This window comes from Marmota monax, unplaced genomic scaffold (assembly GCF_021218885.2).
Source record: "Marmota monax isolate L192 unplaced genomic scaffold, Marmota_monax_Labrador192_F-V1.1 WCK01_AAM20220418_F8-fsc00042, whole genome shotgun sequence".
Lineage (NCBI taxonomy): Eukaryota > Metazoa > Chordata > Mammalia > Rodentia > Sciuridae > Marmota > Marmota monax.
Genome location: NW_026693008.1, coordinates 1932656 through 1957236, shown reverse-complemented (window position 1 = coordinate 1957236; position 24581 = coordinate 1932656). Strand labels below are relative to the sequence as shown.

Below are 24581 nucleotides of genomic sequence, written 5' to 3'. Positions count from 1 at the left end.
CAGGCTCAAACTCTCGCTTCTTCGTTTCCTCTGCCTTTGCTGTCTTCTGAGTGACTGTGTTCCTCCCCAAATTCATAACTTGTTAACCCCCCAATGTGAGAGTATTGACAGTGGGGCCTTTGGAGGATGAGTCCCTTAGGAACAGAAAGAGTACTCTTAAAAATAGGTTTAAGGGCCAAGTGCAGTGGTGCACACCTATAATCCCAGCAGCTCAAGAGGCTGAGGCAGGAGGATCACGAGTCCAAAGCCAGCCTTAGCAACTTAGTGAGGCACTAAGCAACTCAGTGAGACCCTGTCTCTAAATAAAATAGAAAAAAAGGCTGGGGATGGGGCTCCATGGTTGAGGCCCTTGGGTTCAATCCCTAATACCTAATTAATTACTTAATTTAATAAGCTTGAGGACTTCCTTTTGCCTTTCTATCATGTGAGGACACACAGAAGGTAGCATCTGTAAGGAAATGAGCCCTTGCCAGACATCAGACCTGCTGGCACCTTAATCTTGAATCCCCCAATCTCCACAACTGTGAATTGTGAAGACACATTTCTATCATTTGTATATTCCACAATTTATGGTATTTTTGTTATAGCAGCTGAAACAGCTTAAGACAACTTTCCTCTTTCTACTATTTCTCTCTATATAAGGATCTAAGGAGAGGTGTAGCCAGGACTTTGTTGCATGCTATAGAATAAAATAGAATCTTGAAATAATGGCTGTGTTGTTGAACAGACTAAAGGACTCTTAGGAAGAAGTGAGTTGTGCAAAAGTTCATCTCCGGAATCCCTTCTACGATCTGGGTGAATCTTGAAAAAGAGCCATCCTGTCAGGTCACACACAGGAAGGGCTCAGCCCCAGGCCTGGCTATTAGAATTCTATTCCAAGCATCAAATATCTTTTTTTTTTTAATTTTTTTTATTTTTGGTACCAAGGATTGAACTCAGGGGCACTTAACCATGGAGCCACATCCTTAGCCCTATTTATTTTCTATTTAGAGAAGGGTCTCACTGAGTTGCTTAGGGCCTCTATGAATTGCTGAGGTTGGCCTCAAACTTTTGATCCTCCTGCCTCAGTCTCCCAAGCCACTGGGATTACAGGTGGGGCCCCTAAACCTGTAGAATCAAATATCTTAACTCACAACATTACCTCATGTTATGAGGTAGGAGGCAGGTAGTAGAAGACAGGTGGCCGACATGAATAGTTCATCAGATGAGAATGGAAAGGAATGGAAGAGAAGTGGATTGTGAATTTCAGTCAGTAGTTATTATTCAACTCATACCCTACCCCAGACACAGTGATGGTGGATGCAGATAGGATCACTGCCCACAAGAACAGAACTCCAATATTTAGGGTTGGGGAAGGCTGTGAGGGGATGGAAAGGGTGTTAGGGTATGGATGGAAAGGTAGAAAGGGAGAAGTAGGTAGAGGAGAAGATATATAAATTACACACAGGTAAATACCTAAGCCTGCTTTGAAAACCACACTGCAGGTATCTGGCATGTCCTCTGCAGGTGTGTGGCATGTCATCTGACTCACCCAGTATCTCCATCCAACATCATGGAAGGCAGACAGGAGGGATCCCTCTCCCTCCTAAGTACCACGCCACCGCCTGTATGGGATCCCTGTGGCACTTATTCCAAACTGCATTCGTTATTGAGTTTGGCCATGTGCTGATTAGCTTTCACCTGCAGCTCATGGGGACACAGTCCTTCTCAAGAGATGGCAGCCACTTCACCGAACCACACCCTCTTTAATGGCATCTACCCGCTTAGCCACCCGACCCATGCTGACAAACACAGCTGTAGGGGAATTATGAAGCCAGGGACTGTTTACCTTTTCTCCCCAACACACCACTGCTACATGGTTTTGATGGAGACCAAACAAGGGAACCTCAACAAGACACCAGGAAGGGCAGCTGTGTTTCCAAGCATCACACAAGGTTTGAATAATGCAGAGTTTACATTAAATACCTCCCAGGACTAACAAGGTGCAGAATAAACTGTCTACTGATAAGGCCTGGGCCTTGGGATAGGGGTGAGTTCTTTTCAGCAGCTTGTGACTTACACTGGCAGAGAAAGCAGTCACAGCTACCACCCTTGGGGGGCCTGCTCTCAATTATCTCTCTAAGGAACAGGTACATCCGGGCATCTGAAGCTACTCAGACCATCCAGAAACCGGCCAAGTTTTTGGCTCCACCAGAAGGCTGACTCTTGGTTTTCGATATGCAAACACTAAGGATGTTTGTTTTCATCTTCTTTACCGGGAAGATAAATGTCGTTTACTTTTCAAGAGAATGGTTTGGAGCCAAAGATTTTCCTTCACTTACAAATAGAAACTAGAGAGTGGAACTGAGAGTGTATAAACTTGGGTTCCCACTGTCGGGAAGCAGACCTTAAAGCCATCTGCTAATGTCATCAGGAATCCAAGGGGATCCCCAGGTTTTAATGTAGGAGCTGCGCTGGATCTCCAGAGGCTGGCCGCATTTACCTGAGGCTCAGTCACCTCCTCAGATTATTTCTTGATTTTTTTGGAGGGGGTCCTGGGGTATGAACTCTGGGGGCACTCAGCCACGGAGCCCCATCCCCAGCCCTATTTTGTATTTTATTTAGAGACAGAGTTTCTCTGAGTTACTTATCACCTGCTTTTGCTGAGGCTAGCTTTGAACTCACAATCCTCCTGCCTCAGCCTCCTTGAGCTGCTGGTATTTTAGGCATGTGCCACTGCACCCAGCCTCCCCAGATTATTATTGTACCCAGAAAAGGGCATTTTTCATCTCTCTCTCTCTCTCTCTCTCTCTCTCTCTCTCTCTCTCTCTATATATATATATATATATATATATATACACTTACATTTGTTCTAATTAGTTATACGTGACAGCAGGAAGGGCATTTTGTTGCAGTCTTCCTTGACCTTTATCCTCCGCACTTGAGTGAATTATTAATTAATGTAGACCCTGCTAAAATACCATTCAGTATAACTCTCACTTCTCCTGGTCTTTTTTCCTTTTTGATTTAGCAAAAGTTTCTAGAAATGATAGCTGGTCTCTTGGACTACCCTGGTGACATTTACATACAACTGAAAATTGCTACCAAGCCCTTCTCTTATTTTTATTTATTTATTTTTTTTTGCTGGTGAATTGCTAGAAAATTCTGGAATAGGTTATTTTGGCTTGGCCCCAGCTACGCGTGAAATGCCAGACCCAGCAGGACTGCAGTGGTTCATTCTTCTTTGAGGACAGGAGAGCAGCAGAAGTTGTAGGAGGGTTTAGAAGTGGATGGGGTGGGGCTGGGCACATGGAAGGCCTCCACAAAGCACACACAACAGGTGGGTTATTTGCTATGTTTGCCTCCAGCAAATTACCACTGAGGTGAGATGACAAAGACAGAATGGCTTTGACTTTCAAATTCAGTGAACTTGGAGCATCTGATCATATTGTTAAATCAGTCAGGAAATAGAAAACTGCCTGTCCAGAGTCAAGATCATCAAAGAGGAAAAATTGGGATGAAGATGATATCAAAACTGTATTAAACTGTATTCAAGTGGGCACAGTCTTGCTCCTCTGTAATCCCAGTGGCTCGGGAGGTTGAAGCAGGAGGATCATGAGTTTGAAGCCAGCCTTGGCAACTCAGTGAGATTGTAAGCAACCCAGTGAATCCCTGTCTCAAAATTTAGAAAAAGGCAGGCTGGGGATGTGGCTCAGTGGTTTAGGGCCCCTGGTTCAATCCCTGGTACAAACAAACAAACAAACAAAAAGGAAACCAAACCCCAAACTATATTCAAAATGCACAGAGAAACTTTAAGTAAAATTCACATGTGCATGTACATGTGTGTTTATGAATTCTTTTTTTTTGGTACCAAGGATTAAACTCAGGGGCACTCAACCACTGAGCCACATCCCCAGCCCTATTTTGTATTTTATTTTGAGACAGGATCTCACTGAGTTGCTTAGGGTCTCACTAAGTTGCTGAGGCTGGCTTTGAACTCACGATCCTCCTGCCTCAGCCTCCCGAGCCACTGGGATTACAGACATCGCCATCGTATCCAGCCTATTATGAATACTTTTTAAGGACTAGGTTCAAGGGGCTGGGGATGTGGCTCTAGCGGTAGCGCGCTCGCCTGGCATGCGTGCGGCCCGGGTTCGATCCTCAGCACCACATACAAACAAAGATGTTGTGTCCGCCAAAAACTAAAAAATAAATATTAAAAAATTCCCTCTCTCTCTCTCTCTCTTAAAAAAAAAAAGAACTAGGTTCAAGTCTTTGTTCTGCTACCATCCTGCCATGTGGCCTTGAGGGACTTGTATCATCTCTCTTAACTTGCATTTCCTTATCTGTAACACTGCCAACATCATAGGATTGTCAGAGGCTGCAACTAAATAGAGCATGTCCTATGCCTGGTACATAGTGTGGGCCCACCTGTAGCTTTCAAAATCATGGACAACCTTTTACTACAGTGAGTACAAACAGGTTCTGTTTCTACTGTCATCGCAGAAATGACTTGTGGCTGTCTGGGGTGCTATGTTAAGAAAGACCTGTGGCTGGGCTTGGTGGAAAAGATTTACCTGATCCATTTTTGACGTCTGCTACTGACAGACTGGGGAGGGGGTATATTTGCCATACTGAGTTCAATGGAAAGGTCACAAAGGGTCAGAGACAGTCACCATGAGCTGGATAACATAGGAACATCTTTTTTCCCTTCTTTTTCCTTATTTTTCCCAATGAGAAATGAATGAGCAAAAAGAAAAATTTTCTTTTTTTTTGTACTGGGGATTGAACCCAGGGGTGCTTAACCACTGAGCCACATCCCAGCCCTTTATATTTTTTTATTTAGAGACAGGGTCTTGCTGAGTTTCTTAGGGCCTCGCTGTTAATGAGTCTGGCTTTACTTTACACTTGTGATCCTCCTGCCTCAGCCTCCCGAGACCCTGGTATTATAGGAATGTGCCACTGTGACCACCTGAGCAAAAATTTTTGATTGCTGTGGTCTCTCCGAATCGGAAACTCCTGATTCTAATCTAAGTGCTGCACACTGTATTATTGGCTTGAAATGTTAATGCATTTCCGTAGGATTATAAAGTTAATTTTTCTGTGTAACCTTGTTCTATGGCCCTGTTTTCAGGAACGTCCACCATCCCATCAGCAAAAGAGTGTGTAAGCAAGAAAATGAAGCTGTGTTTAAGGAGTCCTCCTCATCTGCTGTGTGCTCTTATCCAGTCAAAAACCTCTCTGGGCTTTTTCTATCACCTGGAAAATGGAAGAAAGATTATTTCTGTCCTCTCCTGACTCTGAGATATGGACCAAGTGAATGAGTTCATGTTTCCACCACGCTTTGAAGTTGTCAGAAGACAGATTATGTGACTCTGAAGTCTTGGGTCTTCCCATGAAAATGTGGCTCAGAAATTCCTCCCTGGATATGACCCACTTAATATCTATCTGATGGCCTACAGCTTTGCTATAACACAGCCATGGCTGCAGAAGGAAAAAGAGATTAAAAAAAAAATCCAGAACTGATCATTTTCTTTCAAAGTTGAGTTTCCTTAAGTGTAAATTATATGGCTTCTGTGAAGGTTAAAAGTATCATCAAAGCTGAAAGAAGGTTGGTTGAAATAGTCCACTTGGCAAAAATGGCTTCCACAGGACAACAACTAGAGCTGCTTTCAAAGAGACTTAAAGCCACCTTGTTGGGAAAGGAGCAAATGGCTCCGTGGGGTTGAAATATCTTGGCTCCTTAATAGTGGTGAAAGTTGATCCCAGTGCCAGATTCTGTTCCAGTGGATAAAGTCTGAACTTGAAAGATGTCACAGAATTCCCCAAAGCTAACATTCCTAAGAAAGACTGCATTGTCAGCAGGGGAAAAGTGACCCCTGTTCTCACCTTGGTTATACCTCTGGGACAGAAAGACCCAAGCCAAGGTAGGTAAACAGAATAACTTTTGCTTCTTCCTGAGCACCTCAGGGACCTAAAGCAAGGACTACCCGTAGGTTCTAGGCAGCAACAAAGAATCATAGATACTGCAACAGGATTTTATTTTCATTTTTTGGTACTAGGGATTGAACCCAGGGGTACTTAACCACTGAGCCCCATCCCCAGCCCTTTTTGTATTTTATTTAGAGACAGGGTCTCACTGAGTTGCTTAGGGCCTGGCCAAGTTGCTGAGGCTGGCTTTGAACTCGCAATCCTCCTGTCTCAGCCTCCTGAGCCTCTGGGATTACAGGCGTGAACCGCCTGTTAGAACAGAACTCTCTCTCAGTTTCAATCGAGGTGTGTTGATATAACAGATTCAAAACAGTAAGGCAAACCCGCCAACAGTCAGCCCTCTATCCCTGTGGGTTCCTCATCTGCCTGGTCAACCAACTGCTGATGAAAAATATTTGCAAGAAGAAGTTTGCCCCTTTGCTGAACAAAAGTATGCACTTTTGTCATAACTCTCTAAAAGACAGAGTATATCAACTTTTTCCACAGCATTTACATCATCTGAGGTATTATAAGTCATACAGAGATGACTAGAAATGTATGGGAGAGTGGGTCCAGGTTATATGCCAATACTAAGTCCCTTTTAAAGGACTTGCACATCTGGTGCAAGACATTTTGGTGTCTGCGAGTGTCCTGGACTCAATCCTGTGTGGACACTGAGGGATGATGTGTACAATCAATCAATCGATCCAACTCTTTATTTATTGATTTAGTGATGCCGGGGATCGAACCCAGGGCCTCGTGCATGCTAGGCAAGCGCTCTACCACTGAGCCACATTCCCAGCCCTGACCCATTTCTCTTGACAGATCATCTTTTATACCCAGCCCATGTCCAGTCCCATCTCCCCATGTCCCTCCTTTAAGGGTACCCAAAGAGGCCAAATTACCATGTGGAATTATACAACCAGAGCAGTAGAGTGGTCTCACGTGTGACCCCCCTCATTTTCCTTTTGGAGGGAAGGGTGGGGACGTATTGCCTGATGCAGCATCTGGATATGATCCTCTTAATATCTATCTGATGGCCTACAGCTTTGCTATAACACAGCCATGGTTGCAGAAGGAAAAAGAGATTTAAAAAATAACTTTCTGAGTTTGTTCTGTGAGCTCAGAATGGTTTTTGCATTTTTTAATGGCTAGAGTAGGGGGTGTGGGGAATTGAAAAACATTTCAGGCATGAAAATCAACTCGGATTCAGATTACAGTGGCTACAAACAATGCTGTTGGGTACAGTCACACCCCTTTATTCACATAGTGTGTCTGCTGCTTTGGCATTACAGTCGAGTAGTGGAGACTTTCTAATTCACAAAGCCTGAAATATCTATTGTTGTCATATTTACAAAACTTTGCTGACCCTGGTCTAGTCACAGTCTGGTGAAAAGGGGTTTCAAGGGGTCCTTGGAGAAATGTGAAGTGTGTTCCCTGTGATTTAGATGTTCCCTTAGATGACTGGTGTCGGACTTGGGCTTGAAAATGGCTAAGGGGTCCATGGTTCAGGGTCCTCCTCTTTGCAGGGAATCTGAAGGCCAGAGAGAGAGGTTGACCAGTACTCTGGCATGAATACTGGCCAAGCTGCATTTCCAGAATATGTGGGGGTTATGGATGCATGGGTTATCCCAAGGACCAGATCTGGGATAGGAGGGGGTGGGAGGGAGGGAGAGAGGGAGGTAGGGAGAGATGGAGGGGAAGTGAAGGAGGGAGGCAGGGAGGGGGAGAGACAGGGAGAGAGGGAGGAAGGGGGGGGAAGCCTACAGCATATGTCTCACCCAAAGGTGAAAGATGGAGAAAGGAGCCAATATGGCAGCCATTGGTTACATGAGTATTTGAAATGTGTCTCGTCTGAATTGAGGTGTGCTATGTGTTAAATAGACATTAGATTCCAAAGAATTACAGATAAAGAAAATGAACATGAGAGACGAGAGGCAGAGAGAGAGAAAGAAGAAGAAGGAAGAGAGGGGAGGAGAAGGGGGAAAGGAGAAGAGAGGAGAAAGTGTGGGCTCTTCTTGGTTGGGAGGGGACCTCAGTAGTAAGAGGTCGGGATACTCCACTAGGGCCTAGAACTTAGGACAGGGACACAGGGGGCCACCTGGCATAGATGCCTTGCTTTTGTCCCAGCAAAGTCAAACCTTTCTATCCTGCTATGAGAGAACAGTTAACAGGAGAAGGTGAGAGGGAAGGTGACCGTGACAAGAGACAGCCATCCTATCCGCTCTCTTCAGCTTTACACAATTACCTTTCCCAGATTCAAGTTTATAAAGATGGTGAAACCAGAAACAGGCATGTGTTTTATTAATGTCAGGAGCTGTGTTCACCCCATGTACCACTATGGTTTGAGCAACCCACCATGCCAGAGTGCGTCCATATTCTCATTTATGAGTTCTTGCAATTCTCTGATATTGGTATGGATACACCTGTTTTGTAGGTAACGAAGCTGTGGTTCAGGGGGTTTAGGGGACATGCTGAAGATCTCACATGAGCAAGCGTGAGAGCTAGGATTTAGTTTCCTGGATTCCCAAATGCATACTCTTCCCACTGTACCCTGGAGGACTTTCACCTTGGGAGTGGCATTTTGGTGCAGTATTTGTGTCGAGAACCCTTTCCCTTTGTTATGGTAGTATGCACCAAACCCTATTATTGTCAAGGAACAAGCATTTGCAGGTCATCTTAGGAAACAAGTATTGTTAGCAAAGATACACACTTTTCTAAGTCACCAAATGGTGAATTCCAACTCTGATGTGGCAGTTTCAAAATCGGAAGTTCTTGACCTCGGATTGCAGTATTGCCTCACATCCGGAAGCAGTTTATGGCGTGGAGTAGCTTAGAGTCATCTGAACCATTTCATACATGTTGTGTCAGTTGGCTGCATTCTTACAACAGCCTGGGGGGCAGGTAAGGAAATTACCATCCTTATTTTTCAGGTGAGTAAACACAGGCTCAGATGCTCAAAAAGTAGCACTCAGTGAACATGTATTGGGTGAATGACTGTACCCACTCCATGATGTGGAGACCTAGTCATTGGTCCATGATCATCCATTTTCTGACTTGGTTACCAGCCTTGGAGCCCCCATCTCTGTATACTGTATTGTCCAGCATAACTTCCAATCCATTAATCACCTTGGGTATAGTGGATTCAAAGTAGGCATTCACAGTGGTCTCTCATTATGCTCTAACAGAAGAGTCATGTTCTAAGCAAATCTTTTATAATAAGTAGCATGTTGAACTGACTCAGAGTGCCTGAGGTTTTCTTTCTTTCTTTCTTTTTTAAATTTAGAGGCAGATTTGGAATTAAAAATACCTTGATCAGAATCCTCTTGCTAACCAGCCACAGTGGCCCATGCCTGTAGTCCCAGTGGCCCGAGAAGCTGAGGCAGGAGGATCGCAAGTTCAAAGCCAGCCTCAGCAATTTAGTGAGGACCTAAGCAACTTAGGAAGACATGTCTTTAAATAAAAAATAAAAAAGATTGGAGATGTGGCTCAGTGGTTGAGTGTCCCTGGGTTCAATCTCTGGTATCTTCCTACCAAAACAAACAAAAAAATCCTATTGTTTCCTCCTAATTCAGTATGTTTCCATGAAGGCAGCAGGCATGGTGTCTAGTTCTACTCTGGCATTTATTGGCCATCCAACTTTGCACAAGGTATTGTCTCCGTTGTAAAGTGGCCTAATGATACTACTGCGTAACATTGAGCAGAAATACGAATTTAAATATATCTACACACCATGCCTGGTCTACAGCAGGTACTAGAGAAATGGTAACCATTTTTATTTAAGGTGACAGTTTTAGTCATCTTTTTTGTTGCTATGACTAAAAGACCTGACAAGAACAATTGAGAGGAGGACAAGTTTATCTTGGCTCATGGTTTCAGAGGTTCACTCCATGGTCAGCCACCTCCATAGCTCTGGGCCTAAGGTGAGGCAGAACATCATGGCGGAAGGGTGTGGGAGGTATATGGGGACATGACAACTAGGAAGCAGAAAGACAGACAGCTTAGTTCACTAGAGACAAAATATAAACCCCAAAGTGACCCCCCTGACTACTTACTCTAGCCACACCCTACCTGACTCCAGTTACCAGCTATTGATCCAGATCAGTGGATTAATCCACTGATTAGTTAAAGCTCTCATAACACAATAATTTCTCCTCTAAATATTCTTGCGTTGTTTCACACATGAGCTTTTGGGGGACCCTTGGTATCTAAACCATAATAGTGACTAACAGATTGATTTCTTGAGGTTCACTATGCTCTCTTCCGATGACAGAGGGTAACTGTGACTTCATAGGAAAGGAACTGGGTTAGGCTGTTTTGTCCAGACAACAGGAAGCAAACTCGGAGAGTCTATAGACCAGCTCTCCCCAGACCTCTGAGAACCATCTCGGGGGTATTGCTGAGCACAAGAGTCCAAGTCAGTGAAAATCCTGGGGGCATGAGGAAGCCATATTTTGAATTCTATCTTGTTCTATCCTGGAATTGGTAGGTTCTGTTTAAAAGTTCCAATCCTGACTTTCCTACGGGTTCCTTCTTTAAATGTCAGGCACATTAAACTAAAAGAATAATCTTTCATTTATTCAGTCCAAATTCAGCCCTTTTTGCTATTGTTGTTTGGAAGCAGCAATTAATTTTGAAGGATGAAAGGATTGTGTGGTTAGAAAAGACGATTGGGGAAAACAGTGTTTTTCAAGAGTATCTGTACACATTTGCTCTTGAATAAACTGAACTCACTAAATAAATTAGATCCCACGAAAGCATAATTTTCTAATTCATCAACTAATTAATCACGGATGCAATGACTGAGCCCGAATGATTTTTTTTTACCACATAGATATAAATTGTTATTGTGCGAGTGAAAAACAATTTATTTTTAAAATAATGGATGAACAGTCTCCCTTGGAAATGCCTCTAAGATCTTTTCCCTGAAGAAATAAGATTCTGCTTTGATTCAAAAATTTCTTTGTGTCATCAGTTTCTTCCTTAGTGCCATACAACAAGGCACTGCCAATTTGCACTTTATTTACTCTATTTTGTTGCCTATGGTCCTGGAACAACTGTGTTAGCATCACCACAACTGTACACATTTCCCTTTGTGCAAGGTTTCTTTTTCTGTTAGTTTTCTAACTACTCAGAGTGCCTGTTATGGTTTGGATGGGAGGTGTCCCCCAAAAGGTCACGTGTGAGATGGTGCAAGAAGGTTCAGAGGAGACATGACTGGGTTGTGAGAGCCTTAACCCAATCAGTGAATGAATCCCTGATGGATTAACTGGGTGGTGGCTGGAGGCAGGTGGGTGTGGCTGGAGGAGGTGGCACTGGGGACGTGGCTTTGGGGTCTCTATTTGTCTCTGGAGAGTGGAGTCTCTCTCTGCTTCCTGATCACCATGTGAGCTGCTTCCCTCCACCACACTCTTTCTCCATGATGTTCAGCCTCACCTCAAGCCCTGAGGAATGGAGCCTGCTGTCTGTGGACTGAGACCTCTGTGACCATGAGCTCCTAAATAAACTCTTCCTCCTCTACAATTGTCTAGTCAGGTCCTTTACTCACAGCTGTGAAAAAGCTCACTTAAACAGTGCCTTTCAATGGAGGGTCTACTGTATTTTTTTTTCCTACCCACCCCTTGACCTAGCACTTAGTCAGCAATAAACATCACTGGACGTGGAATTGAATTCTTGGGTATTTTGTTCTGAGAAAGACCACCTTTGCCACCATTTGGGTAACAACCCGTTCAATGGATAAGAGAGAGAACAGGCCATGTCATTTCACACGGGGTGAATCTGGGAAATGCACTTCCCACTGGATTTGGAAGTATTTATCTTCTCTAAGTAGGAAAAGTCCAATTAGAATCCTCCAGGCTAATATTACTTGGTCACAGATCCCTTTATTTCCTTTAAGGTCACATTCTTTCTGGAGTGTTCCATGCCATAAAACACATGGTCAGGGAGCTTGTGTTGAATCGAATGTCCCTCCAGGCTCTCTTTCTTCGACTTGTCCCATCTTTTCAGATTGTTTTTGTGGCCACACGTCTCCAGCTTGAACCCAAGCATCCCCCGGTTGCGAAACACCCGCAGCCCTGGGGCTGCAGGGCAGGCATCTGCTTCCAGGCCAGACAAACAGATAGAGCCTCTCTTCTCGGGCACCGGGTCTTTACGACCACAGCAGCTATGTTGCTCTCAGGGTAATCCCAATCTAAACAGCCAATATTTAAAACGACATAAACCTTTTCCTTGGGAGCATCCACTTTTGCAGAAGACCTCACACGGCCCCTCTTGAATGCTACAGATTTGCCCTCCCTTCCTTCTGGGCGGCAGACGCTGTTCCTTTTCAAGAGCTGGCCTGGGAGATTATTTGGATTGGATCCTGCTGGCCTGATGCGGGGTATTTGGCTGGTTTGGACTTCCTGGCTCTGCTGATGATACTGTATAGCAGGAGCAGAGAATGAGACTTGGTAAATCAGCCACCCTTATCTTGGACAATTTACAGCATATGATGAGAATATAATATAATTTAATATCTACATATGTATATATTGCCTAACTTTCTACACATTGATCCATCATTTCCCAGGAATCATTTTTAGGAGCCATCTTGAATATCAGAGTGACAATTGCAGCCACTGTACTGTATAGTGCACAGTACATACAACTGTACATAGCAACTTTTATCACCGTGATGTAACATGTGTGGAACACTTACCATATTCCAGTTGTTTCCATGAACTACTCAAGGAATTTTCATAACTGCCTTGTGAAATTTTACTGTGTGTTTATACATGAAGGTACCGAGGTTCGGAAACTGGGGATGGTAGACAAATATAATTTATCAAGGGAAAAAACGATTCTGTAATAAGGAAGGGTGGTTAGCAAATGTGCTCTACCTATGATCCTCAAAGAGGGGACATTTCTTCTGGGGGAGGGAGGTGCATTATCAAACTCTTCATGCGTGGGGTGATGAAGTGTATGGGAAGGTTACACAAAAATCATTCTCAATATTTTATTTTATGGGGCTGGGGTGGTGGCTCAGTGATAGAGCGCTTGCCTAGTACACGTGGGGCACTGGGTTTGAGCCTCAGCACCATATAAAAATAAGTAAATAAATTAATGAAATAAACGTACTGTGAAAAAAATTTTAATTTCATACTTGCAAATTAAATAAAACTAATAATTTTAAAAATATAATTGAGGGAAAACAATTATATTTTGAAGGGTCTTGCCATGTAGTCATATAGAGAAGATATTTCTATATTTGGGATTTTATTGACTCTTTTTTTTTTTTACTAGCAATTGAACCCAGGGGCACTTAACCACTGAGCCCCATCCCCAGCCCCTTTTAGATTTTATTTAGAGACAGGGTCTCACTGTAAGTTGCGGAGGCTGGCTTTGAATTTGCGGTCCTCCTCTCTCAGCCTCCGGAGCCGCTGGGATGACAGGAATGTGTCACCGCGCTCAGCTGAGGTTTTATTGACTCTTAATGAAAAGAGGAAGAGATTGGCCTGTCCCTCAAAGGGGTGTATTTCTGAAATTCCAGGGGTTGGTGTGGGATATTCAGGTTCACCAAAAAGGCCACAGGTTGCAAAAGGTTACTCTGATCCAAAGCACTTGGCAACCACCACATTTTCACTCCTTTCGAGTTGCGCTGACCCAGCACAGGCTGAAAGTTAGGTTCTTCCTGCAGTTTCCTCGTGCAGCACCGATTACCTGAACAAACTGACGTGGCTTCTCAAGTTCCCCCTGGGGCATTCTGGCTGGGCTAGGTTGGGCATTGTGCAGAGCATGTCTGTTCCCTGGGGTGGCTGTGGAAATCAGACCTCAAACTCGGGAATTTATGGTCCGATGAGCAAAACCAGCCCTGCAGGGCTAGACAAAGATCAGGAAAGAGGTGTTTGGACTGAAGCCAGCAATAAAATCCTCTTTCCCCATACATGGCTATCTAGGAATTTTTTTTTCCTCCCCAAATTCAAGGTTAAATGAAGAAAATCATAGCTACCTAGTGGTGGAAAGGACTTTGGGCACTGTTGATGACAATTGCTATATTCATAGGCAGAAAACCAGGGCTCAGACTGGGCTTCCCAGAGGGTGCAGAGAAACAGCTGAACCAGTGCATCTGACATTGACCCTGCTTCCCCATGTCCTGCTTCATGACAGCTAAGACCAGCAGCCGGAGTGGCTCTCTCTCTCTTGCTTATGTTTTGCTTTGTGTTTTTATTTTTATTATTTTGGTTTTGGTACTTGGGATTGAACCCAGGGGCGCTCAATCCCTGAGCCACATCCCCAGCCCTTTTTATATTTTTATTTTTAGACAGGGTGTCACTGAGTTGCTTAGGGCCTTGCTAAGTTGCTGAGGCTGGCTTTGAATTTGCAATCCTCCTGCCTCAGCCTCCCGAGCTGCTGGGATTACAGGAGTATGCCACTGTGCCTGGCTGTTGTGTTTTTAATGGACATGTGGTATCTGGCAGATGTCCTTTAGACTGTGGCCTGAAACTTACTTGGGATGGTGGGATGTTTTAATCTGTTTGGGATGCTCCATGCATTTCCTCCTTTCTTTTGGGAATTAAGAGTATTCAGCCATGGTACTGACCTCTGACCTGGAGGTGAGCATGGGATGACCCCTGCTAGTCCAATCACAGACTTCACTTCAGATCTGTTTGAACTTGAAGTCTTTTGCATTCTGACCAGGGAACTTATAGCATTACAGCAGGGGGCTGTGAGTTTCCATGAACTTCATGTTTGGAGAAGAAAACACACCAAACAATGAAATTAACCCTTGGGGTTCTAGGGTCTCTGTTCCAATGTTTGCTCTGTTTCTTCCTGTGTGACCTTAGCTTACTTATGTAGCTTTTAGGAACTTGAGTTTGTTCACCTAAAAATGAAAATATCAGATTGAAAATTAAGTTATATATTAAACGTACCATTTAGAAACTGGGACTGTTGGCACATGCCTGTAATCCCAGCAGCTTGGGAGGCTGAGGCAGGAGGATCACGAGTTCAGACCCAGCCTCAGCAATTTAGTGAGGCCCTAAGCAACTCAATCAGACCCTGTCTCTAAATAAAATATATAAAAAAATGGCTGAGTATGGGGTTCAGTGGTCAAGCGCCCCTGGGTTCAATCCTGGTACCAAAAAAAAAGTACCCTTTAGAGTGCATGATATATCATAAGTGCTAAAAAAAAACCCACCTAATTAGACTCCTGCTGTATTTCTCTCTATGTATTTTGAATAACTACCTTACTCTGTGTTCTGTTTAATTAGGGTAGTTTTTGGAAAAACTAAGTACAGCATTTAAAATGGCTTATGATTCAGAATGGCTTCACCCCAGTGTGTCTCCACCTACAAAATTCAAATGTTGATTCCCTAAGTCCAGTGGGGTGGTGTTTGGAGATGATGCTTTGGGGAAATGATCCGGTTTAAATGAGGTTGTGCGGGTGGGCCCTGACTATGAGATTAATACCTTTATCAAAAGAGACCTGAAGATCTTGTCTACACTCTCCCTTTCCTGACCTATGAGGACACAGCAGCTCCTTAAAAGCCAGGAAGTGGGCCCTCACTGGGGAAGTGAATCCTGAGCACCTTGATTTTGCTTCTGCCAGCCTCCAGAACAGGTGGAATTGACTCTTGTTGGAACTCCATGCATTGCTGCAAGCCCCTCATTCTCCAGCAGAAGTCACTTCCAGAGGTTTTACACCTGTAATCCCAGCTGCTTAGGAGGCTGAGGTAGGAGGATTGTGAGTTCAAAGCCAGCCTCAACAACTTAGCAAGGTGCTAAGCAACTTGGGGAGACCCTGTCTCTACATAAAATATTAAAAAGGGCTGGCTCAGTGGTTAAGCGCCCTGGGTCCAATTTTAGGCACCTCAAACAAGAAAACAAAAGTCAATAACCCCCCCCTCCCCCTACTGGCTTCATTTATCTTCTTTCCTGTCTTGTGAACCATGCATTCAGGAAGGGCACTTTCAAAACCATGTACAGGAAAAAAATTAGAAAGTGACTGAGCATGCCCAGGAAGAGCGCAGTCTGTGGAAAAACCTGAGAAGACCTTAGTTTACACCTCAGGCTGATCCTAGACATAGGATATCAGCTATGATAGTTAAAAAATAAAAATAAAAATAGTTGGAAACAATCAAACCTTTCAGGACAGAATATGATCTGATTTCCAGAGTTATATTATTAGGGTCATATGTCCAGTTTTCTAAAAAAAAAAAAAGAGAGAAAGAAAAAATCATGAGGCATTTAAAGAAAGAGGAAAACTATGGACCATTCAAAGGAAAACAAAAACAAAGCCCCAAAGACACTGAATCCATAGAAACTATCCCTTAAAAGGACTTGATGGTGGTTCTACTAGACAAGGACTTTAATGCTGCCTCAAAGATGCTCAGAAACTAAAGGAAGATGCAGCAAAATGGAGAAAAATGACTATGACTCAAACGACAATATATATACAGAGAAAACCTAAAAAGAAACAATGGGAGGTTCTGGAGTCGAGTGTAACCGAGATGAAAAATCCACTAGAGGAGTTCAAAGGCAGATCTGAGCAGGTAGAAGACAGCACCAGGGCATTTGAAGATAGAATGATAGGAATCATCAAGTCTGGGGAGCAGGAAAAAAAAAGAATGAAGAACAGTGAGCAGAGCTGGAGGAACCTGTTGGATACTATCCAGCACAACAGTTCAGGCACCATGCAAGTTCCAAAGGAAGAGAAAGAGAAAAGAGCAGAAAGGCTATGTGAAGAGGTGATATTAGAACATTTCCAGCTTCGAGGAAAGACAGGACATAAATATGTATGAGGTTCAGGCTGGGAATGTGGCTCAGTTGTAGAGTGCTTGCCTAGCATGGGCAAAGTTCTGGGTTCAATCCCCAGCACTGCCAAATATATATATAATGTATGCATGTGTTTATATACATTTATGTACTGTATATTTTTACATATCTGTGAAGTTCCATAGCTCCAAATTAGATGAACCCAAAGACCCACACTGAGGCAAATTATAATCAAACCTTCGAAAACAAAGACAAAGAGCAGCAAGAGTGAAGTGACTCACCACACACAAGGCAATCCTCTCAATGAGATTGGCAGGTTTATCATCAGAGACTTTGGGGAACAGCAGGCAGCAGGCTGATACACTCAAAGTGATTAAAACAACAACCTCCACCTTGCAGGCATCCTACTGCCTGGCAAAAACTGTCCTTCAAAAGTGAAAAAAAAAAAAAAAAAAAAAAATATTAGGACTTTCCAGTTTTGGTGGGGTTTTTTTGTTGTTGTTTTGTTTTCATTTTTGGTTTGGAGGTGCTGGAGATCCAGTCCAGGGCTTTGCATGTGCTGGGCAGGTGCTCTCCTGTTGAGCTGCTACCCTAGCTCAACTGGACTATGAGCCTGACAAAATGGCAACTCTGGAAATCACGTTCTATGTTTTTCTAACTGTTTCCAGATAAGTAAAAGCGGAGGGAGTTTGGTCCTAGTAGGTTTACCCTATAGACACGGCTTAAGGGTGTCCTTTGAGGTGAAATGAAGGTACACTGGACAGTAACTTAAAGATGTGTGAAGAATAAAGACCTCAGTATAGGTGAATTCAAGGGCAATTATAACAACTAAGATGACCATGACAGAGAGGTAGGGCTCTACTCTTTGTTTTTTGTGTGATTAAGAAGTTGATATTAAAGAGAGGACTATTAGTCTCAAAAGGATTACCAATAAATTTAAGTTTAAATGTAATGGACAAATTTCTATTAGTCTCAAAGCTAGTATTGGTATAATTTTTTTTTACCTCCACATTTAATTTTTAAAGGTAATGCATTTAAAAGAATTGTTAGTTTATGTTTTTGGACTCTTAATGCATAGAGATGCAATTTGGGGATAACCAGAAGAAGGGGGTTATGGACCCACAATGGAGCAGAGCTTTTTTGTAGGATATTGAAGTTAAGATGGTAAAAAATTCATATTAGAGTATTAGAACTGTAGGATATTAAATGTAGTTCCCATGGTAACCACAGGAAAGTAGCTGTAAAATGTATACAAAAGAAATCAACTTAAGAAGACATTAATGCAGGAAATGAGGGGCAATAAACTACAAAGCATATAACCATAAGTAAGAAAATGACAGAAGTCCTCCTTAGCAGTAATTACTTTAAATATAAATGGGTTAAACTCTCCAATCAAAAGACAAAGAGTGTCAGAATGGATGAAAGCAATGATGTGACCCTACATTACCCATAAGAGACTCACAGAAGAGCCAGAGATACCATAGACAGAAAGTGTTTGGATGGAAGAAGACACTGTGTGGTAATGGCAACCAAAAGAGAGCAGGGTGACTATGTAAATTAGACTTTAAGTTTTAAAAGTTACCAAAGAAAAAGATAGTTTACATGAATAAAGTCCAACACAGCAAAAGTACTCAACAGTTATGAATCATTTGCATACCTAATGACAGACCATCAGTATATACGAAGGAAAACCCAACAGGATTGAAGGGAAAAATAGACAGTTATACAACAAGAGTTGGAAACTTTAATAATCATTCTCTGCCATGGAACAACAAAGCAGAAAATAAACAGGAAAACCCAGCTGGATCCAACAGCTGTTGTTGGGTAGATTTCTATATACAACAGTGTACACACACTCTTCTCAAGTGCAGGTGGAAGGTTCTCGAGGGTAGACCATGTGTTAGACCACAAATTGTCTCAATAGATTTTCACAAATACGTACAGTACAAAGTACCTTCTCCCATGATAACAGGATCTAGTTAGAAACCAATAACAGAAGTAGAACTGGGAAAATCACAAAACTGTGGAAATTAGACAATATGCAACTGAACAGCCAACAGATCAAAGAAGAAATTACAAGAGAAATTAGAAAATTTCAAAATTTATATGATGCAGTTAAAACAGGACTAATGGGGATATTTATAGCCACAAATGCTTATAAATAATAAGCACTTAATTAACAAACAAGAAAATTAATAAACAAGAAAGATTCCAAATTAGCAATCTGGCTTTACAACATAAGAAACCAGAAAAGGAACAAACTAAACTCAAAGCTGTCAGAAGGAAGGAACTAATGAAGATTAAAGCAGAGATAAACAAAACAGAGAATAGGAAAACAACCACAGAAATCAATGAAACTACAGTTAGTTCTTTGAAAAGATCAACAAAACAAATATTTAGCCATATGGACTAAGAAAAAACAAATACTCAAATTATGTTAATCAGAAATGAAACCGAGGACACCACAAAATAAAAGGATTACCAATAAATTGGATAATTTAAATGCAATGGACAAATTCCTAGAAATGCAAAACCTACTATATTATGTATGAATCCTGAAGAAATAGAAATAAGTAGAAAATCTGGATAGACCTCATAATTGGTAAGAATCAAAACCTTCCAAAGAAAAGTTCTGGACCTGATGGGTTCATTAGTGAAGTATGCCAAACGTTTAAAGAAGAAATCACAGAAGAGATTACAGAAATACTTCTTAAACTTTTCTAGAAAATACAAAGAGGAGGGAATATTTCAAAACTCATTCTCTGAGGCCATCAATTCCTTGATATCAGAGCCTGAGAAAGATTCAAAAAAGCTGTGGAATATTCCTATGAACATTAATGTGAAAATTCTCCACATTCTAGTAGGAAACTGAATTAGCAGTATATTAAAAGGATTATACACCATGACCAAGTTGATTTATTCCTGGAAGCAGACATGTTTCAACATATGAAAATATATGAACAGAATGCACCACATTAACAGAATGAAGGGAAAATAAATACATGGTGGTCTCAATTAATTCAGAATAGGTTGTCGATAAAATTCAATACCAGTTCGTGATAAAAACGCTCAACAAACCAGGAATAGAAGGAAAATATGTCAATATAATAAACACTACTTGTGAAAAACTCACAAGAATATCATATTCACTTTTCCTCTAAGATCAGGAATGAGGCAAGGATGCCCAATATTACCTCTTCTGTTTAGCACAGTACTAGAGATTCTAGCCAGAGCAATAGGCCAAGAAAAAGAAATAAAACATATTCACATTATAAAGGGTGATGCAAAATTACTTCTGTTTCAGAGGATGTGATTTTATATGTATAAAATTTGAAAGGTTCTAAAAAGAAACTACTAGAACTAATAAACGAATTCAGCAAAGCAGCAGGATATAAAGCCAGCATGCAAAGATGAGTTGCATTAGCATAGGTTAACAATGAAAAATCTGAAAAGGAGATTATGAAAACAATTCCACTTTTAGTAGCATTAAAAATAATAAAATACTTAGTAGTAACATCACCAAAGATGTGAAAGACATACGTTGAAAATTATAAAATATTCCTAAAAGAAATTAAAGAGATACAAAAAATGGAAGCATCTCCCATATTCATGGCTTGGAAGGGTTAACATTGTTAAAATGTCCATGCCACCCATTGTGTGTTGTCAACAGACTCAATGCAATCCCTATTGATGTCCCAGTGACTATTTTTTCAGGAACAGAAAAATTCATTCTAAAATTCATATCTCAAGAGACTATGAGTAGTCAAAACAATCTCAGAAAAGAAGAGTGAAGCAAGAGGACTCAGATTTTCTGATTTCAAAGCTTACTACAAAGCTACAGTAATCAAAATCGTATGATACTGACATATTTGATTAAATAGAATATAGACTGAAGGGACAAAATAGACAGCTCAGAACTGATCCTTTGTTTACATAGTCTTTTTTTTTTTTTTTTTTGGTACCAGGGATTGAATACAAGGGTGCTTAACCACTGAGCCACATCCCCAGCCCTTTTTTACATTTTATTTAGAGACAGGGTCTTGCTGAGTTGCTTTAGGGTCTCACTACATTGCTCAGGCTGGCTTTGAACTTGCAATCCTCCTGTTTCAGCCTCCCCAGCTGCTGGGATTACAGGTGTGTGCCATTGTGCCTGGGTGGTCAAATGATTTTTTGACAAAAGCTAAGACCAATTGGTGGGGAAAAGACAGTCTTTTCAAATTATGGTACAGGGAAAGCTGGATGTGTGTATGCAAAAGAACAAAGGTCCTCACCTAACGCCATATACAAAAATGAACTGAAACTAGATCCAAGAGCTAAATATAAATCCATAGCCAGTACAACTCTTAGGAAAAAAAGTTCGTAGGACAAAACTTCATGTCATTGAATCGGTAGTCATTTTTTTAGCTATTGTACCAAAGGTACAGGCAACAAAGGAAAAGTTAGACAAGGGATTAATATCCTGGATATGTAGAGTACTTCTAAAACTCAACAAAGTCCTTACACAAAAATGGGCAAAGGACTTCAATAGGTATTTCTTCAAAGAAGATAGACCAATGGCCAATAAGCACATGAGAAAAATGTTCAACATCATTAAGGACATGCAAATCAAAATCCCAATGACATGTACCTCACCTATTAGGGTGGCTACTGTCAAAAAAGAGAAAGAAATTTGAGGTTTTTTTTCTTTCTTTGCTTTTTCATAGGCTTGACAAAGTGCTTATCAATTTTATTTATTTTTTTAAATAATCAAATTTTTGGTTCGTTGATTTTTCAAATTTTTGTTTGTTTCAATTTCATTGATTTTTGGCTCTGGTTTTAATGATTTCCTGTCTTATACTGCTTTTGGCTATGATTTGTTTTTCTTCTTCTAGGGCTTTGAGGTATAATGTTAGGTTATTTATTTGGTGACTTTCTCCTATTCTTTTAAAGAATGTGCTCAATGCAATAAACTTTCCTCTTAGAACCACCTTCATAATGTCCCAGAGATTTTGATATGTTGTGTTGCTATTCTCATTTACCTCTAAGTATTTTTTAATTACATCCCTGATTTCTTCCACTATCCATTGGTCATTCAATAATGTATAATTTAGTCTCCAGGTGTTAGCATAGCTTTTATTTTTAATTTTATCCTTGATTTCTAATTTTATTCCATTATGATCTGATAGAATGCAAGGTATTATCTCTATTTTTTTTGTGTTATTTGCTAAAAGTTGCTTGGTGGCCCAAGTGATGGTCTATTTTAGGGCAGGATCCATGTGCTAGTGACAAGAGAGTATATTCAGATCATAAGTAGAATAATTATACTCCATATATGTATAATATATCAAAATACAATCTAACTGTCATGTCTAAGAAGAACAAATGAAAAATTAAAAAATAAACATAAAAAAATAAGGAGAAAGAAAGAGAAGAAAGAGGGAAGGGGAGGGGAGGGAAAGGAGAAAGAAAGCAAAACAGTAAAACAGATAATTACAAATGTTAGCAAGAATGTGGAGCAATTGGGACCCTTGTGTACTGAGAATGGGAATGTAATATGGTGCAGCTGCTGTGGAAAACGGTAGGGTGTTTTCTTTAAAATTTAAAAATAAAATTACCATTGGATCCATCAATTCTGCTTGTAGGTATATAGCCGAAAGCTATGAACAGAGGGTCTCGGGTCTCAAAATATTTGTATATGCCACATTCATAAGCACCACTATCCACACTAGCTACAATATGGAAGCATCCAGGTGTGCACTGATGTCTGAATGGATCATCCCACACAATGGAATATTACATAGCCTTCCAAAAAAAAAAAGGAAAGTTTGCCGAGTGCAGCAACGTAGGATGAACTTTTAGGGTATTATGCCAAGTGAAATCAGTGATGTGCACAGTGGTGAAAGGTTGGGTCAAGTTCTATAACTGACGATAATAGTTACCCAGAGTGTGACAGCATTGCCTGCAATATATATATATATATATATATATATATATATATATATATATATATGTGTGTGTGTGTGTGTGTGTGTGTGTGTGTGTGTGAGAGAGAGAGAGAGAGAGAGAGAGAGAGAGAGAGAGAGAGCCTACCATTCTGGGTTATAAAGTATGATAAACTTCAAAATTAAATATCACACAAATGAACATTCACATTGTTTTCAAGTGAAGTGTAAAATACACATGCACACCCAGCCCCTCAGAACCAGCCTCTTTTGCTTCTACTTTGTGTGTCCTCATGGGTGGTGGGTGGGAGCCCTGGGTAGGATGACTGGTGGTCACAAGAGGGGCCTGAGAGAGGCTAGGTGACTTCATGTTTTAGGTAAACAGCAGCTGAAAACCAGCATTTAAAAAATACTATAATTTCTAATCAAAATGACCATGTTGGTATGTCCTGTTTTGTGCTGAAGAATGCAGAAGACAAAGAGATGGTTGGTTTATTTGCGATAGCTTCCTAAATGGAGTCATGTTTAATTTTTATTTCTTTCCTTTCTTCAGCTCCAAACATAACTTTCATGATACATGCAAAGTGTCTTTTGGATGAGACAATAAAAAATATCCCCAAATATCCCAAGATATCCCAAAATACAGTCTTAGAAAAAGGGGGAGAAGGGTCCAAGCTAACCCCCTTGGGATAGCCTGCCGACCCAGTCACCTGGCAGTAAAGACAACCAGCTGAGACCCAGCCCGGTTTGTAGTTTCCTTTACACATTTTCTCGTCTTTCAAAGACAAGCTATCTGTTCCAACAACTTGGAGGGCAAATGTTCATATTAGTTGGTCTGTCTCCACCAAGCATTTTGGATCATCCCAGTTGTGGCTGAAAGGCCACTAGAAGCCTAGCACCTTCAGAAGTGGGGCAGCAGGAGGGGCTAGTTCTAAAGCAGCTCAGAAAGCCAAACCTCTCCTGCAGCCTCCTCAGGAATTGAGAATTGGGTAATTTATCTTCCTGCCCCAGTTTCCAAAAGTTTACTTAGGTGCTGCTGAAGGTCATGTATGGTTAGGAGTGTAGCACAAACAAGTGAGAATTTTGCATTCTTTGGTTGGTACACAAAGAGGAAAGAATAGGAAAGCTCAGCTTTACGAGTGGGTAAATGCAGACGAATGGCTTTACTGTGAGATGCATGTTCTCGTGGCTGAAGTTCCCCAGAGAAGCCACTGGGAGCCAATTCTGAAGGCATGGACCTGGCTCCACTCCAGCCCAATGTGTCCTGAACGTGGACAAGTCTGGGTCTGGGTTTTCTCACCTGTACCGTGAAATGAATACTCACAGGTTTCCTTAGGTAGGTTGCATGCCTTTCACTTCCCCTCTGTCTGTATGGACTGTTCTACACAGACCTGCAGTATCCCTCCTGCCTCCCTTCTTCTGCTGCCTTCTTCCCTTCCCCAACCTCACCCACACCCCTGTAATCCCTCTTAGATGAGTGTCTTCAAACGGGCTTAGCAAACAGTTCCTGAAGATCCAAACACACAAGCTGTCTTAGTCAGCTTGGTCACTGCTGTGACTAAAAGACCCGACCAGAACAACTATAGAGCAGGAAGAGTTTATTTGGGGGCTCACAGATTCCGAGGTCCCAGTCCATAGACAGCAGGCTCCATTCCTCAGGGCTCGAGGGGAGGCAGGACATCATGGAGGAAGAGTGTGGTGGAGGGAAGCAGCTCACATGGTGACCAGGAAGCAGAGAGAGACTCCACTCTCCAGAGACAAATAGAGACCCCAAAGCCACGTCCCCAATGCCCCCTCCTCCAGCCACACCCACCTGCCTCCAGCCACCACCCAGTTAATCCCATCAGGGGTCCATTCACTGGTTGGGTTAAGGCTCTCACCACCCAGTCATGTCTCCTCTGGACCTTCTTGCATGTCTCACACCTGAGCTTTTGGGGGACACCTCACATCAGAACTATA

The 24581-nt window shown here is 41.8% G+C and overlaps 1 long non-coding RNA gene and 1 other non-coding gene across 10 annotated transcripts in view; one reads left to right on the top strand and one right to left on the bottom strand.

The window, feature by feature from the left end:
* The window catches only part of LOC124098120 (uncharacterized), a 272483-nt gene that overhangs the window by 75210 nt on the left and 172692 nt on the right, over positions 1-24581 (top strand). For all 9 annotated transcript variants that reach the window (XR_009227560.1, XR_009227559.1, XR_009227558.1 and 6 more), the window contains one exon: positions 5114-5906. This is a non-coding gene — a long non-coding RNA (uncharacterized LOC124098120). The remainder of the gene's footprint in view (positions 1-5113; positions 5907-24581) is intronic.
* Positions 6678-6749, bottom strand: Trnaa-agc (transfer RNA alanine (anticodon AGC)). Its single transcript has one exon. It is a non-coding gene; the product is annotated as a tRNA-Ala (tRNA).